This window comes from Tupaia chinensis, unplaced genomic scaffold, assembly GCF_000334495.1.
Source record: "Tupaia chinensis unplaced genomic scaffold, TupChi_1.0 Scaffold000597_1, whole genome shotgun sequence".
In the NCBI taxonomy this organism is placed as follows: Eukaryota; Metazoa; Chordata; class Mammalia; order Scandentia; family Tupaiidae; genus Tupaia; species Tupaia belangeri.
Window position 1 is genome coordinate 1,221,564 of NW_006160114.1, and position 16,402 is coordinate 1,237,965.

The window sequence follows — 16,402 nt, forward strand, 5'->3', positions numbered from 1 at the left end:
AGGGAAAGAATAGTCACCGAAGAGAAAAACACAGTAATCTGATATGCACCATCTTGTGTCATACTGAAATCTACCAACAAATTTGTAAATACAGACTTTACATTTTAAGTTTTTCCAAATCTCTAAATTCCAGTTTATTCATAACTGCTACAAATATAAGCAATTAAGAAAACATGTAACAACTTCTCAAAGTAATGCGTTAAGTATGTTTTAATAATGGCAAATTAACCTACTAAATAAGTACTCACCACCATCATAGTTAACTTTGAAAATCACAATACTTCCCATCTCTTATGTTGGGTAACATTCACAAGAATTGTAGCTTGTCGTGAATAGTTAATATAATAATAATTAATATAACTTAATTATAAAACCAGAGATAACAGAAGAAGGTCTGTAGCAAAGAAGACTTTTCATTTATTTATTTTTCTGAGTTCACATCTCAAATACTTTAGAAACAGGAAAATAGCCATGGAACACAAAAGAATCTAAACACAGGGGCCAGCAGATGGCGTAGTAGTTATATCACTGGCCTCCCACATGGCCGACCGCAGTTTGAGTCCCAGACACAGTAGCGTAAAACTCATGCGGTGTGTGTGTGTGTGTGTGTGTGTGTGTGTGTGTGTGTGTGTGTGCCCAAGAGACCAGGAGGAGAATGGAGGAGGAGGGATTGCAGCATGGAGGGTGAGTTCTCACTTTCCTTCTGCCTCTCTCTCTCCAGCGAGGGCACTTACCCTATGGTAAAAACCTCTATTTAAAAAAAAAAAAAAAGTCTAGACATATGGTTCTAAGAGCTTAAATGTTTCTCAAAAGTAACCATTGCAATAATTTCCTTCCATGAATTGAATTCCACAGTATCTTTAAAACAGTGGCATGGTGGTTAAGGCAGTTGGATTCCACATGGCTGACTACATAGTTCAAGTCCTGAACCCAGAGGCTTAAAAAACATGACAGGTGTATGTGTGCCCAAAATCCTGAGAGGAGAACAAAGGAGAAAAAGGATTGTGGTATGGCCATCCTCCCAGAAAGTGACTTCTCTCTCTCTCTCCTTTTTCTCCTCTCTCTTTCTCCTGTGAGTTCATGTGCACTGTAGCAAAACTTAAAAAAAAAAAAGTAAAAAATTAGATGCAATGTTTGACATGGAGACACACAATGTTTACAGTCCATAAAACTGTTCTAAAGAGTTCCAGGATACCTTGTGAAGTAATTACCGTACAATTGGTAGTCAGTAACTAAACATAAAGCTCTCTAAAAACATAAAAACAATTCTTAGACATTACTAAAAACTATAAAGTGTTTACCAAAGATAGCTTTATACCAAAAGAATATTAGAATAAAGAGTTCACAGGTTGACCCCATGGTGCAGAAGTAAAGCACTGCTCAAAAGAAGACAGATACAACATGGTGACCTCAGTTTTGAATTCCCGCCCAGTCTGCCTGAAACACTAGAGCGCCCAACTAAGATCCAAAGACGGCTGGGAAACTGGAAGAATGGATCACTGTGTGACCAGACCGCTGAAGAGTGTTCTTCTCTCTCCCTCTCTCTTGCTTTCATGCACACATAAAGAAAAAAATGCTAATTTTAAAAAATAGTAAAATGAATAAACATTTCAAATTAAAGTTCACTTTAAAATCCTACTTAATAGATGCTTTTAATAATTACTAATGAACAAAAATAGTTACAAACGGAATTAAAAGGTAATTTGTGGAGCCAGCCAGTGGCATGGATGCTAAGGTTGCTGGATTCTACATGGCCAACTGGCTGGCTTGAGTACTGGACCCAGTGGTTTGAAAACCATGTTCAAAATCCCAAGAGGAGAATGGAGAAGGGATTGTAGCATGGCCATCCCCCGCTGTGGGGAGTGATTTTTGTCTCTCTCTTTCTCTCTTCCTCTTTCTGCAAGCATATATGCCCTAGAGCAAAAAAAAAAAAAAGGGGGGGATTTATTCCTTCAAGTAGGACCACAATGAAACCATCCCTAATAATAGAAACAAAAGCGGTGTCTCCAAAAAGTTCGTGGAAAATGTGTAGGAAAAAATTTGAATGTATTTCAACTTTTTGCACCAAAATAAACTCACTTTAATTCCATTTTACACAACCTTTTTGAAGTTCTCTCATATTTAAATACATCCAGTGGACATTAAGCCCAACTTGGAAAATTACTCCAGTTTTGTTTTTTGTTTTTTGTTTTTAACTAATTAACTACTATTACGATCTATACCTTAAATGTTACTGGAAAATACCAGTGCTAAGAGCCAAGATGTAGCCCAAAATACACTTCTTTGGCGTATTTTTGAGATCACTATTGAGAGAACCTGCAGACACAAAAATTAACTTGCTAACCTTCCGTGAAGGAAATTTCCAACTACAGTAAGCAGGCAAGCTGTTCCTTGGCCTGTTAGGCAGAGGAAGGACATTAGAGGTCTGACATTTGATCCAGAAAAACAGGATAATTTTTGCATTTTTCTCCTCTCTCCATATCATGACTGATCTTCAAGTGTACACAGTATAAAACCTCAGGTACCTGGCTTTTCTCTAAGCTATACTTTTGTATGGTTCCTATGTACATATGCCTGTGTTCAAATAAACCAGTATGGCTTTTCTCTTATTAATCTGTCTATCGTCAGTGATTTTCAGTGAACGTCAGGGGGCTAATGCCTTTGCTCCTACATCTGTATATATACCTGACTCTTAAGTAGGTATTCTAAGGCATAATTTCTCTAGGTTTATCCACATAACCACAGTTACAAGTGCTGAGAAACACATTTAAAATAATGCTGAGTATATTAAGTTATACATGTATTTTCACTTACAAAGTGATGCTCTATAACAGTTCAATCATAGTATATCAGTATAGAGGTTAATTATAGTCACAGAATCAAATTATTCTAGAGCTACTGGTATCTCAAATTATCCAGTAAAACTGACTGCTTCTTTGCAAATTAAACTGTGGCAAAAATATATTACTATTTGAGTCCAAAAATAGTATTTTCTCTACTCTCACAACACAAAATACTCCTGTGACCTCAGATGTGTAGGGATTTTCCCCCACACACCAACCAATTTTTCAGTGGACACGGCTGAGAATCCTCCAATTCAGTTCTGACACTACCTACCTGAAGAGAGCATAAGATCCCACAGGCTGTAGAGTGTCCCCACTTCAGATGCCAATCACTAGTCCAGGCCTCCAGAACTTCTGATCAATTGGTTATAAATCCGGGTTCCCAAAGCCCTTTCTCCGGCTCAGTTAATTTGCTAGAGTAACTTTTACTTATGTTTACTGGTGTACTATAAAAAGAGGTATTTTTAAGGATACAAATAAATAGTCCGATGAAGAGACAGAGAGCAAGAGATCTGGAAGGATCTCATACCCAAGAGCTTCCCTTCCCTGGAGCTGGGGTACGGCAATCTCCCTGCACATAAGTATCGTTTTGTTCACTTTCTGTTTAGCTTTCTGCAAACTCCCTTTTGGGTCTTTATGGAAGCTGCATTACATGAGCACCACTAATTAAATCATTGGCCCCTGGTTATCAACTTAACCTTCAGCCCCTCCCCTTCCTGGGGTTGGCAAATTAGGCTGAAAGACCCAACCCTCTAATCCTGCCATAAGTCTCTCTGCTAACCAGTCCCAGCCTAAAACTACCTAGGGGTGGCCAGCCAGCAGTCAACTCATGAGCATACCAAAAGACTTACCACTTTGAAGATGCCCAAGTTTTTTTTTAAGAAAAGTGCAGGAAGGGGAGTAAAAAGGGGTGCGAAGATGCCCAAGTTTTTTTTTAAGAAAAGTGCAGGAAGGGAAATAAAAAGGGGTATGTTTGACAAGAGTCTTACCAAGTCCTAATCTTCCTGCCCCAGGTTCCCAGATAACTAGGACCACAGGCATGCCACTGTGCTCATTCTATTAGTCCAGAAACCAAACCCACCATGTGGCTTCAGCCAAGGCAAACCTGTAACCTCTTGCTCACAAAGTTTTTTTTTAAGAAAAGTGCAGGAAGGGAAATAAAAAGGGGTATGTTTGACAAGAGTCTTACCAAGTCCTAATCTTCCTGCCCCAGGTTCCCAGATAACTAGGACCACAGGCATGCCACTGTGCTCATTCTATTAGTCCAGAAACCAAACCCACCATGTGGCTTCAGCCAAGGCAAACCTGTAACCTCTTGCTCACACTACCAAGGCTAGTCCTAAAAATTCCCAACATTTTAGGACTTGTATGTCAGGGAAGTGGGATGAAGACCAAATGTGTATTTCACAACATCACCCTATCAAATGGCCTACAAAATAACATTTCATAGCATTTAAGGAAACTTCATTTAAAAGAATAATTGATTAATCCTTTTAAAGTATTAAATTATGGGGCCAGCAGGTGATGTTGTGGTTAAGGACACCAGACTCCCAAATGGCTGACCAGGGTTCAAGTCCCAGACCTGGCGGCTTGCTTTCTCCCTCTCTTCTCGCTTCTCTCACTCCCTGTTCCTCTCTGGTCAAATTAAAATAAATAAATAAAGTTAAATAAAGTATTTTTTTAAGTACTAAATTATAATTTTGTAATGTTTACTACCTGATCTACCTGCCTAACGTGGACAGGTAAAGTCACAGAACATGGCTTTTCTGTCAGACAGAACTGACAATCCTGCCACGTTGTCAGTAAAGAAGGGGCAGAAGGAGAAGAGAAATGCTTTCAGTTACTGAGTACCTGCTTAGGCTTTACCTCCATTAAACTGTTTCATCTTCCCCAAATCACATAAAATAGATAGTATTAACACACACCTTTCATGAGATAGGAGCACAGGTTTGAAAACTTGCCTATGATCGTACAGCATGAGTTCCAGAATTAGACAACAGATTTGTTTGACTCCTGCTATGGCACATTCAATAAATGGTACTCAGGAAAATGTTCTCTATAAAGAATACCATTACAGGACCAGCCAGTGGCATGTGGTTACAGAGAATGCAGCCCACATAACTGACTGCACAGTTTAAGTCCAGGACCCAGCAGCTCGAGAATCCTGCCAAGCACGTGTCCCTTTGTGAATGCCCAAACTCCTGAAAGGAGGGAAAGATGGATGAGAAGGGACTGTGTGTCATAGCCATGCCCCTGGGGGGTGCTTTCTCTCTCTCTCCCCCCCCCCCTTTCTCTGGCAAGCACACATGTCTTGCAGCAAATTAAAAATAAAAATCACTGTAAATGTTGAGAAAATAAAGTATTAATCCAAAACACCTATCCTGTAAGGGTCTTACAGTTACTTGAAAGAGAATTTTTTTTTTTTTAGAGAGGTTTTTGCTATAGGATGCATGTACTCACCAGAAAGATGGAGAGACAGAGACAGAAAGCGAGAAATCACCCTCCAGAGGGAATGGCCACACCACAATCCCTTCTCCTCCTTTCTCCTCTTAGGATCTTGGGCACACACGCACACAAGCCTGGCATGAGTTTAAGCCACTGGGTCAGGGACTCGAATAGCGGTCAACTACATGGGAGTCCAGCGACATAGCCATTATGCCAACTGCTGGTCCTAAAACAATAATTATTAATTAAATGCACACATCTAACGTTTTGGCCTGGATTCTCTTCTCTTCAGCAAACATTCCACTAGGCTTAAGTTTTCCCTTAATAAATCAATAAAAATTTAAGGAGAAAAAGCATATAGTCTCATGTTTTACTATCACTGAAAACTGATTTATTTTATTTATTGTTATTTTTTCATTTGACCAGGGCTTGGGGGGAGTGAGAAAGCAAGCCATCATATCCAGGACTCGAACCTCAGTCAGCCATGTGGGAGTCTAGCACCTTAACCACCATGCCACCTGCCAGCCCTGGAAACTACTAATTCTAATCTAACTCAATGAAACAATTCTTACATGTACTAGCTTAGTTTCTTTTCCACAGTGGTTATTCCAAATTGCCATGGTTCTTTCATAACCCAAATCTATTCTCTGATGAGCTGACTTTTATTCCTACCCACCTCTTAGGCTTTGAACTCCCTTATCTTTTCACCACCCAAACTACATCCACTCTCACTTCTTCCTTTCTCTGTGCATCTCTCCTCCCATAAACACTAGCACACTGTCCAGGAATACAGCTGACACTTAATTGATACTCACTAAACGTGACAACTTATTTCAAGACCAATTCTTTGTGCTCATCCCATCCCTTCCCATATTTTCGAGAACCTCTACGAGCTCTCTCCTCTCCATCACTTTCACTTTTAAACATTACCTCTTTATTGAATCTGCCTAATAGCTTATTATCAAACTAAAACAAAAATCCTACAAACATTTTTTAGCTACTGCCTCATCTCATTCTTCTTGACATAGCCAAGCTCCTTTAAAAATAAGCGTGACTGGGATCTAGTCATTTTAGGGGAAACAGAGAAATGAAGAGGTCCCTCCAGCATACAAAACTCGTGTGGAGAGGCGGAAGGGAACAGAACAGGCCTTCTTCATGAAACCGTTCCATGGCTCCTGCGATCTAGCCATTTTGGGGGAAACTGAGAAATGAAGAGGTCCCACTGATAATTCGGCCTCCAGCATAGAAAACTCGGGTGATTGAACTTCCAAGTTTGGGAAGAAACTGACCATCCACCAGATGACTAGAAATCGCTGCAGGACCACAAGAAATATGGGGAAGCAGGAAAATACCTCTCCTTCAAAGGAAAAGGATAACTCCTCTTCATCCACACACAGTTCAATGGAAGTCATGGAAATGTCTGATAAAGAATTCAGAACATTCATAATGGCAAAGCTTGCAGAGATGAAAGAGAAGAGAGACAGGGAACTGCTGAAGAGGAAGGAGAAAGGAGTTGAAGAGTTCCAGGAGGTGAGGAAATTCATGCAATATCTAAAAGAGGAATTTCACACTTTACAAAAGAATCAGATGGAACTGTTAGAGATGAAGGCTATAATACAAGAAGTCAAAATCTCCCTTGAAAGTATTAAAAGCAGACTAGATCATACAGAAAATAGAATCTCTAATGTAGAAGAGAAAATGGTTGGCCTAGAAAAATCCACCGCGAAGACTGAGAAAATGGCCCAAAAATTTGAGAATAATATGCGAGAAGTACTAGATACCATCAAACGTCCAAACATCCGGATAATAGGCATCCCAGAAGGTGAAGAGACTCATAAGGGCATTGATAATCTATTCCATGAAATCTTACAAGAAAATTTTCCAAACCTGGAGAGGCACTCAAAGATTCAGTCCCAAGAAATACAGAGGACCCCAAATAGAATCAACCCAAGAAGATCTTCTCCAAGACACATTATAGCCAGATTGACCAAAACCACAGACAAAGACAAGATACTAAGACTGGCAAGAGAAAAAAGGCAAGTTACCTACAAAGGGTATCCCATCAGACTAACGGCAGACCTCTCATCGGAAACAATGAGAGCGAGGAGAGAATGGGAAAATGTATTCAAAGTATTAAGGGAAAAGCAATTTCAACCGAGAATTCTGTACCCAGCAAGGTTATCGTTCATTTGGGAAGAAAAGACACGAACTTTCCCAGATAAACAAAACCTGAAAGAATTTACCAGCACCAGACCGGATCTCCAAGAAGTTCTTAAGGGAGTGCTATGTCAGTAAAATTAAATGCAGACACACAGAAATAAGAGTTCAGAAACTAAGAAAATGGGCAACTTAATTGTAGGGCCAAAAGCTGGAGTTGAGTATTACATCCCAGATTTCAATCTGGAACATCGAACCTCAACAGATACAGAAGAAAGATTAAGTACATGAGACTGAACTGATGAAACAGTATTCTACGACTTGACTAAAATATTGCTGCTTTTCTTCTAAGCTTTGTTGTCTGGTTTTAAGGACTTTTGTCCTGTCTTCAGCTATCAATAGATTCATGTTCCGACTATTTGAACAGAATACTAACCTGTTTCTAGGCTTTAAGTTTCAAAGAAATATCCTTACCAGTTCAAAACTGCTTTTCTTGAAACCATCGGCTGATCTTGCTATTGAAAGTAGTTAGATTACTTATGATATTGTGTGACCAACGAAATGTTGGGGGAAAAGGGATTGAAGACAACTGTAGACAGCAGAGATAGTGTAATAAGAGAGTGGAATAGGGCAGAGGGCTAGACATGGGGTAAAAAAACATATATATGAAAGTAGAAATGGAATATTATGGATGATAACATGCATTATTAAGCCACTATATAGTATATTCTAGATGGGAAACCACATTTAGAATGTTGTGATGATGCTCAGGGAATGAATGTAAATTAATAAAAAAAAAAAATTTTCAGAAGAAAAAAAAAAAAGGCATTAGAAATACCTATTTGATGACTGCAGTTAAGCTATATAGCCCTAGTTAGGTGCTACGTTATAGTATGTTCATTCTATTCACTGAGGTTTATGCCTAAAGTCAGTCTTGTGTTCATGGATATGTACATATCAGCTGTGCTTGCTATTGAAAATATTTAGATTTATTAAGATATTTAGTGAAACAATAAAATGGGGGAGGCATAGAAAGCAACAATAGATACCAGACACAGTGTGGGAGGAGGGTGGGAGATGGCAGAGGGTGAGATAGGGAATCAAGGATGGGAAAAAAGGCAAAATATACAGAAAACAAGAAATGGACGATAACATACATGATTAAGCCACTATGCAGTATATTCTAGATGGGAAACCACATTTAGTATGTTGTGATGATGCTCAGGGAATGAATGTAAATTAATAAAAATAATTTCAGAAGAAAAAAAAAACAAACATTAAAACTATTATCGAAATTAAAAAAAAAAAAAACTGTATTTGATGACCACAGTAAGCTATATAGCCCCAGTTAGGTACTATTTCATAGTATGTTCATTCTACTCACTGAGGTTGTTTATGCCTAAAGTCAGACATGGATTCATGTGTATGTATATATCAGCTGCATTTGCTATTGCAAATATTTAGACAAATTAAGTTCATTAGCAAATCAATTAAATGGGGGGGAAAGGCATAGAAAGCAACCATGGATACCAGAAACAATGTGGGAGGAGGGTTGGACAGGGCAGAGGGTTAGGGATAGGGAATCAAGGATAGCAAAAAGGGTGGCAAAAAAAAAAAAAAAGCAAAATATACAAGACATAAGAAATGGAAAATTATTTATTGATAACATGTATGTTGATGTGATTTATTGCACCAATAGACAGTGTATTTGGCAGGGAAAATTCATTTTGTATACTGTAATGATGTATAGTGAATTAATGTAAAAAAAGAAAAAATTAAAAAGAAATGAAAATATATAAATTTAAAAAAAGAAAAATAAAAAGCGTGACTGAATTTTTTTTTTTTTTTTTTTTTTGGTTACAGGGAACATATGCTTGCCAGAAAGAAAGATAGAAAAGAGAAAGAGAAAGTGAGAAATCATTGTCCAAGGGGATGGCCACTCCCCAATACCTCCTCTTCAACATTCCTCTCAGGATCTTGAGCACATATATATACATACCTAGCATGATTTTTAAGCCACTGGGTCCAGGACTCAAACCGTGAAGTTGGCCATGTGGGATTCAGCGCCTTAATCCCACACCATCTGCTGGACCATGACTCTTGATTACAGATTTTATATGAGAAAATACTATCAAGTAGGATAATATTATAGTTATTTCCTTTTGTAAAAAAAAAAAAATTAACTTTTAAGGATATATATTCAAATTATTACAGATAAAAAGATATTATATTTGAGACTTCACCCTCCTGACCCCAAGATCTAGGAAGACAGACCAATCAGAAGCTATCTACAGTTTAGCTCTGAGCAAGATTTTATATGAGAAAATACTATCAAGTAGGATAATATTATAGTTATTTCCTTTTGTAAAAAAAAAAAAATTAACTTTTAAGGATATATATTCAAATTATTACAGATAAAAAGATATTATATTTGAGACTTCACCCTCCTGACCCCAAGATCTAGGAAGACAGACCAATCAGAAGCTATCTACAGTTTAGCTCTGAGCAGGTCCTTTCTAGGAAGACAGACCAATCAGAAGCTATCTACATTTTAGCTCTGAGCAGGTCCTTTCAGGGGCTAGGACAACTGAAGATTTTCTGCCCAGACTTCACCCTCCTAACCCCAAGATCTAGGTCAGAGTAATCCTCAATTCCCACGGAATCTGATGCACAAGGGGAGAAAAATGGAGCTTAAGAGAGATTGCAGAACACCTCCTGCATACCTCTAAAGACTCAAATTTAACTCCCAAAATTAGGAAAAAAATGTATAATCCATCAGATGACAAGACACCAACATAGAGGCACAAAAAATATGAGAAGCCAAGAAAATTTCTCTCCTCCAAGGAAAAAGAATAAGTCCCCATCCTCCAAGAACAATAAAATGAAACTTGTGGAAATATCAGATAAAGAATTTAGAATATTCATAGTGACAAAGCTAACAGAGATGCAAGAGAAGAGAGACAACGAACTCCAGAAGATATAGGAGAAAAGAGACAAAAGTTCCAGGAGGTGAGGAAGTTCCTGCATGAGCTGAAAGAGGAAATAAACACCATAAAAAAGAATCAAATGGAATTGTTAGAGATGAAGGCTACAATACAAGAAATCAAAACCTCCCTCAAAAATATTAAAAGCGGATTAGATCATGCAGAAGATCGAATTTCAGATGTAGAAGACAGAACCTCTGACTTAGAAAAATTCACCAAAAAGACTGAGAAAATAACCCCCCAAAAATGAGAATATATGAGAAATACTGGATACCATTAAGTGCCCAAACATCTGGATAACTGAATACAGAAGGTGAAGAAACTAATAAGGGCACTGATCATCTATTCCATGAAATCCTGGAAGAAAATTTTCCAAACCTAAAGAGGCATTCAAATATCCACACCCAAGAAATACAAAGGACTCCACATAGAACCAACCCAAAAAGATCTTCTCCAAAGCACATCATAGCCAGACTGGCCAAAACCACAGACAGACGAGATACTAAAATTGGCAAGAGAGAAACGTCAAGTTACTTTAAAAAGATATCCCATCAGGCTAACATCGGACTTCTCATCAGAAACAGTGCAAGCAAGGAAAGAATTAGAAAATATATTCAAAGTGTTAAGAGAAAAACAATGTCAACCAAAAATACTATACCTAGCAAGATTATCCTTCATGTGGGAAGAAAAGACAAAAAACATAAAACATTCTCAGATAAACAAAACGCGAAAGAATTTACCAACACCAGACCAGCTCTCCAAGAAGTTCTGAAGGGAGTACTATACCAGGAAAACTAGTCAGACACAGAAATAAGAGTACCAAAAAACAAACAAACAAACAACAACAACAAAAAAAGAAAATGGCCAACTTAATGGTAGAGATAACCCTGGAAAGATAAATACTAATGATGAATGTTAACTTCCAGAATTTAAATGGAAAGATCAGACCACAGTAACACTGCAAATTCAACAGAAGAGAGACATTGATTACATGAGACTGAATTGGTGAAATAGAATTTTATGACTTTTTACTGATTTTCTTCTATGCTTTGTTCCCCAGATTTAAGGATTTTTGTCCTCTGTTGAACTGTTCATCTACCTACTGTATGAACCGAATCCTAACCATTTTCCTGGCTTTAAGCCTTAAGCAAACTTCTCTTCACATTTTTTTATTTTGATCTTTTAAAACTCAAACTTTTCTTGAAATTAAAAAATGCATTAAAAAATACCTATTTAATGACAGCAGTAAGCTATATAGCCCCAGCTAGGTGCTACTTTATAGTATGTTCATTCTACTCACTGAGGTTTATGGCTGAAGTCAGACATGTGTTCACGGATATGTGTATGTCAGCTGCGCTTGCTACTGAAAGTATTTAGATTACTTAAGATCTTTAGTGAAGCAATAAAATGTAGGGGTGGGGGGAAGAAAGGCATGGAAAACAACTGTAGATACCAGAGACAGTGTGGGAGCAAGCTGGGAAATGGCAGAGAGGGTGAGGGGTAGAAAATCGAAAAGGAGGTAAAAAACAAAATATAAGAAACAAAAAATGGAAAATTATTTGCTGACAATAACACATAAAATATCCTTAATTGAGCCAATATACAGTGTATTCTGGATGAAAAATCTCATTTTGTATACTGTAATGATGTACAATGAATGAATGTAAATATGTAAATTTTAAAAACAAGAATAAGCATGAGATACTGTCAATTAAAAAGGTATGATATTTAAGTTTAGACTAAAAATAATCTCATTGGAGGCAACAGTTTTAGAAAAATAAAATTGGTTATCTGTTCATTCTTCATGTTAAGCTAATTATTCTATTTTCTCTTCTTTTGTGTATACATTACACATGGGGGGGAAAATTAAATTTTTTTTAAAGTAGTCTATGCTCATCGACTCCTTTTCACTCCTGCAATTTGGAATGACTTCTAGCATCAAATCCATTGGAAGCTTTTCAGTCTTTACCTTATTTGCCCTATGCAAGTCACCTAGACCTGCTCTAGACCAGGGGTTGCAACCCCTGGGCCACAGTCTGTGGCCTGTTAGGAACTGGGCTGCACAACAGAAGGTGAGTAGAGGGCAAGTGAGCAGAGCTTCATCTGTATTTACAGTCGCTCCCCACTGCTCATATTACTGCTTAAAGTCTGCCTCCTGTCAGATGAGTGGTGACACTGGATTCTCATAGGTGACCCCAGATGAGGCCATCTAGTTGCAGGAAAACAAGCTCAAGGCTCCCACTGATTCTGCATTACACTGAATTGTATAATAATTTAATTATAAATTGCAAAGTAATCATAATACAAATAAAGTGCATAAGTAAAATGTAATGTGCTTAAATCATCCCAAAAATAGCCCCCATCCTTGGGTCCATGGAAGAACTGTCTTCCACAAAACTAGTCCCTGGTGACCAAAAGGTTAGGAATTTCTGCTCTAGACCACTCCCTGCTTCTTGCCTTCCTCTCTTCTACTGTTTGTTACACTCTTCCCCAGTTGCTCTTTTCTGCTTCCTAACCTCTTCAGTCTCTTTTGTGGGCTTTTCTCCCATTTCTTCTCAAACATGACCCCTGTCCCCAACACTACATACACCCACACCCCTTAAACGATGTTGCTTCTAAAGATTCTCATGTTCAATTTTTTTTCTTTTTCATTTCTAGTCATTCCTCCTACTGGTCCTCCTATAACTTCAGCTACTTATCTATATGTAAATGTCTAGGTCCAGCCCTGATCTCTCTGAACTCCTGACTCAAATGCATCCCACCCAAATATTCCAAAGGAACGTGAACCAATATTCAAAGGTGAACTAATTTATCATTATCTTTTGCCCCAATGAAAACCTGCTCTTTCTTATCCTAATTAATGATTTCACTATTCTCTTAGTCATCCCAGCCAGAAAACTAGGAATTACTTGACCTATGGTTCAAATATCTAGGTCCCAACATCTCAACTCCTATTTTACCTCTTAAACAGTTCTCAAATCCATTTCTTTCTGTAAGTCCAACTGCTTAGTCAAATTCTCTTCATTTGCCTACTGCACATTTTCCCCCTACAGCTGGTTTTCCTACAACTAATCTTTCCTCTCCTAGGTGCATTCTCTACACTGGAGCTAGAGTTATCATTCTATAATATAAACTCCATGACACCAGTACTATATATAAAATCTGTCAATTGCTACCCCATGTTAAGAATAATCCTAAACTCTGATCATGGTACCAAGTATATAAAATCTGGCTACTCCCACCACACTGCAAGTATTCTGGGGCCCAGTCAGTCCTTCGGAACTACCTAGGGTTCTCCAAATACAAAGTACTCATTGTAGCCTTTGTTCATGTTGTGCCATTTGCCTAGAATGACTTCCCTCATTTTCTCTCTCTAATGAAAGCTTATTCAACTTTCTTAACACAAGTCAAAAGTCACATCATACTGAAGACCTCCCCTTGACATCCTTAGACAGGATCTTTCTACTAAATGTTGGGGAGAATGACATCAGGGGTTGAGATTATGACTTATAACTTAGACCCACCTGCATTAAAATCTCAGATTCACACTTTACCAGGTTTGTTTCTGGGCAAGGTCTCAAATCCTGTTTGCTCGACTCTAAATAACAGCAACTGCTTCACATGATTGTCATGAGGATTAAATCGAGAAATGAGAATATTCTGCACGATGTTTCACATAAAATATTCAATAAATGTTACTATTACATGATTTATTCCCACTCCAAACTTGCTATGGTTTGTGACACACACAACCCTCCCCCCACATCATGTGTTCAGATTTATCTAAAACAGTATTAAGAAATATAATACCTTTGCAGTGTCAAAAGGTGGTTTTGGGGGAAATGAAGTGATTAGAGTGAGGCCCCTATGCCTGACTCCTTGTGGGTTTATAAGAAGAGAGAATGAGACCAGGAGAGGTACCTACAACACAAGACTACTCTCTCCTGATCTCTGTCATGTTGGGATACAGCCAGAAGACTCTGGCCAGAGGTAGCCCCTGGATCTCTAAACCATGACCTGAATAAACTTCTATCCTATAAAATACCCAGCTTCTGGCATTCTCTCTCATTAGCAATGGCATAGACTAAAACAGGGTTCCTGTAGCATTCTGCACCTAATCTCTATCATACTACTGAGACGACAATGACTATTTGCCCAATCAGAACACTACTATCTTCTATTCACCTCTTTATTCCCACTACCTGGCACGATACCTGGTGAATAATAGGTTCTTCACACGTTTTGTTGTTTTGTTGTTGCTATTGTTTTGTTTTGTTTTGTTTGTTTGTTTTTTGCCATAGGGTGTATGTGCTCACCAGAGAGAGGGAGAGAGAAGCAAAGTGAGAAATCACCCCTTCTCTCCCCCTCAACTCTCCCAGAGTGGCCACATACAATCACTTCTCCTTCATTCTCCTCTAGGGATTTTCAGCACACACACTCCCCACATGTGTTTCAAGCCACCAGGTTCAGGGCTCGAACTGAGATTAGCCATCTGGAGTCCCGCACCTTAACCATCAAGCCTTCTGGTAGCCCCTCTTCACAGATTTTTTAATAAAATACTTTGAATCCGCCTACTATGTAACACAAGATCTCAGTTTTTTCCTAATGTTCTTACTAAGTCTACTTTCCTTCTTTTTCTTATACAAAATTCCTATTTTAAGTAAAATTTACAGAGCTCCACTTTAAGAAAAAAACATTTTATAGTATGTACCCTGGCCTTACAATTTGTTTCTAAAAATCACACACATACAAAAATAAACCCAAATACTATCATCAACTAACTTCTAACTTACTCCATAAAACATCAGATTTCTAAGATGGGTATCTACCTACTGAGATCATTTAAATGGCAGCCAAGGCAGGTTTTCTAAATATGTCAGCTTCCTTACCACTGAGCCTTGAGCTAGCTTTTAGAGACTACAGTATATTCCAGAGCATAAAACAAATAAATAAAAAGTACAACATGGTATTTTTTTATTCTGAAAACACACTCCTGAGAAATTCTGAAAAACACTCAAAGAAAATTATTACTGTTCACTGTTCAAAACAAGAAAAAGTCTCTGCTTTGTAAGTTACTAGTAATTTCAAGCTTAACTATTCTTCAAAACAGAATCAAATTATGTGTAGGCAGTGTTCAGGAGACTAAGTGGTGGGGGGAGGCATTCATTTCACAACCTTGAAGCTCAATAAAACGCAAAAAAGCAAAAACACCAGACACCACATCATAGCAATATCTACGGTCTACTTCCACAATTAACCTTAAAACAGGACTGCCCTTTGAGTAATTACCAATCAATGCGTTTAATATGCAAATACCATGAGCTACTTCAGAAAACATGGTTAAATACCTAGATATAAACGTATCAGGGAAAGGAGAAAGGCCTGTTAAAACACGCTTTCTCGGGTTTCGCATCAAATGTGTGACATACATACGGTTCTGCACCGAGAGGGAGCAACCTGGGAGGGTCAGAGGCGCGGAAGGCCCGAGGCCCTGCAGGTGGGGCGGCTGCTCATCCCTGAGACCCTGCAGGGCGGTGGCCCAGCCGGGGTGGGGCTGAGAGCGGCAGCCGAGGCGGGCAAACCACAGGGCGGAAAGCCCAAGTCTCACCTCCACTTCCCTTTCCCTGCGCACAGAGCCCAGTTCCGCGACCACCCAAGAGCCCCCTCACGACAAAGGGAGATTTCTTTCCCTCTCCCGGTCTGCTCAAAGTTTATCGGTCTTTCCCTGCGGTTGGGGCCGCCGGGCTTTGTAGTCCGCGGGCCCGAGCCACGCCGTCACGGTCACGAGCCTGCGGAGCCGCTGGACTACAGTCCCCAGGATGCCTCGGGAGCTAGCGCGCCGCTCCGGGTCTCCCCGCCGCGGCCGGCTCCCGAGGAACCCCGCCACGCACCACCCTGGCGTCCCCGCGGAAGGAGACCGGGCGGGGCTGTCCATCCCCGCAGCCCGCCACCCGCTCTCCCGCTCCGCCCCCC

The 16,402-nt window shown here is 39.1% G+C and overlaps 1 protein-coding gene across 3 annotated transcripts in view; it reads right to left on the bottom strand.

Moving 5' to 3' along the window:
• KATNAL1 (katanin catalytic subunit A1 like 1) overlaps positions 1-16,402 on the bottom strand; it is a 235,958-nt gene that overhangs the window by 116,680 nt on the left and 102,876 nt on the right. Inside the window, exons 1-2 of one of the 3 annotated variants that reach the window (XM_006158420.3) lie at positions 16,038-16,383; positions 3,118-3,289 (exon numbers count right to left, since the gene is read on the bottom strand). The exons of 1 other annotated variant lie outside the window; for it this stretch is intronic. The gene's annotated coding sequence lies outside the window, so the exon portion shown is untranslated. Of the gene's footprint in view, positions 1-3,117; positions 3,290-16,037; positions 16,384-16,402 lie in introns of those variants that run through there. One more of the 3 variants, XM_006158421.3, reaches the window with a different exon arrangement.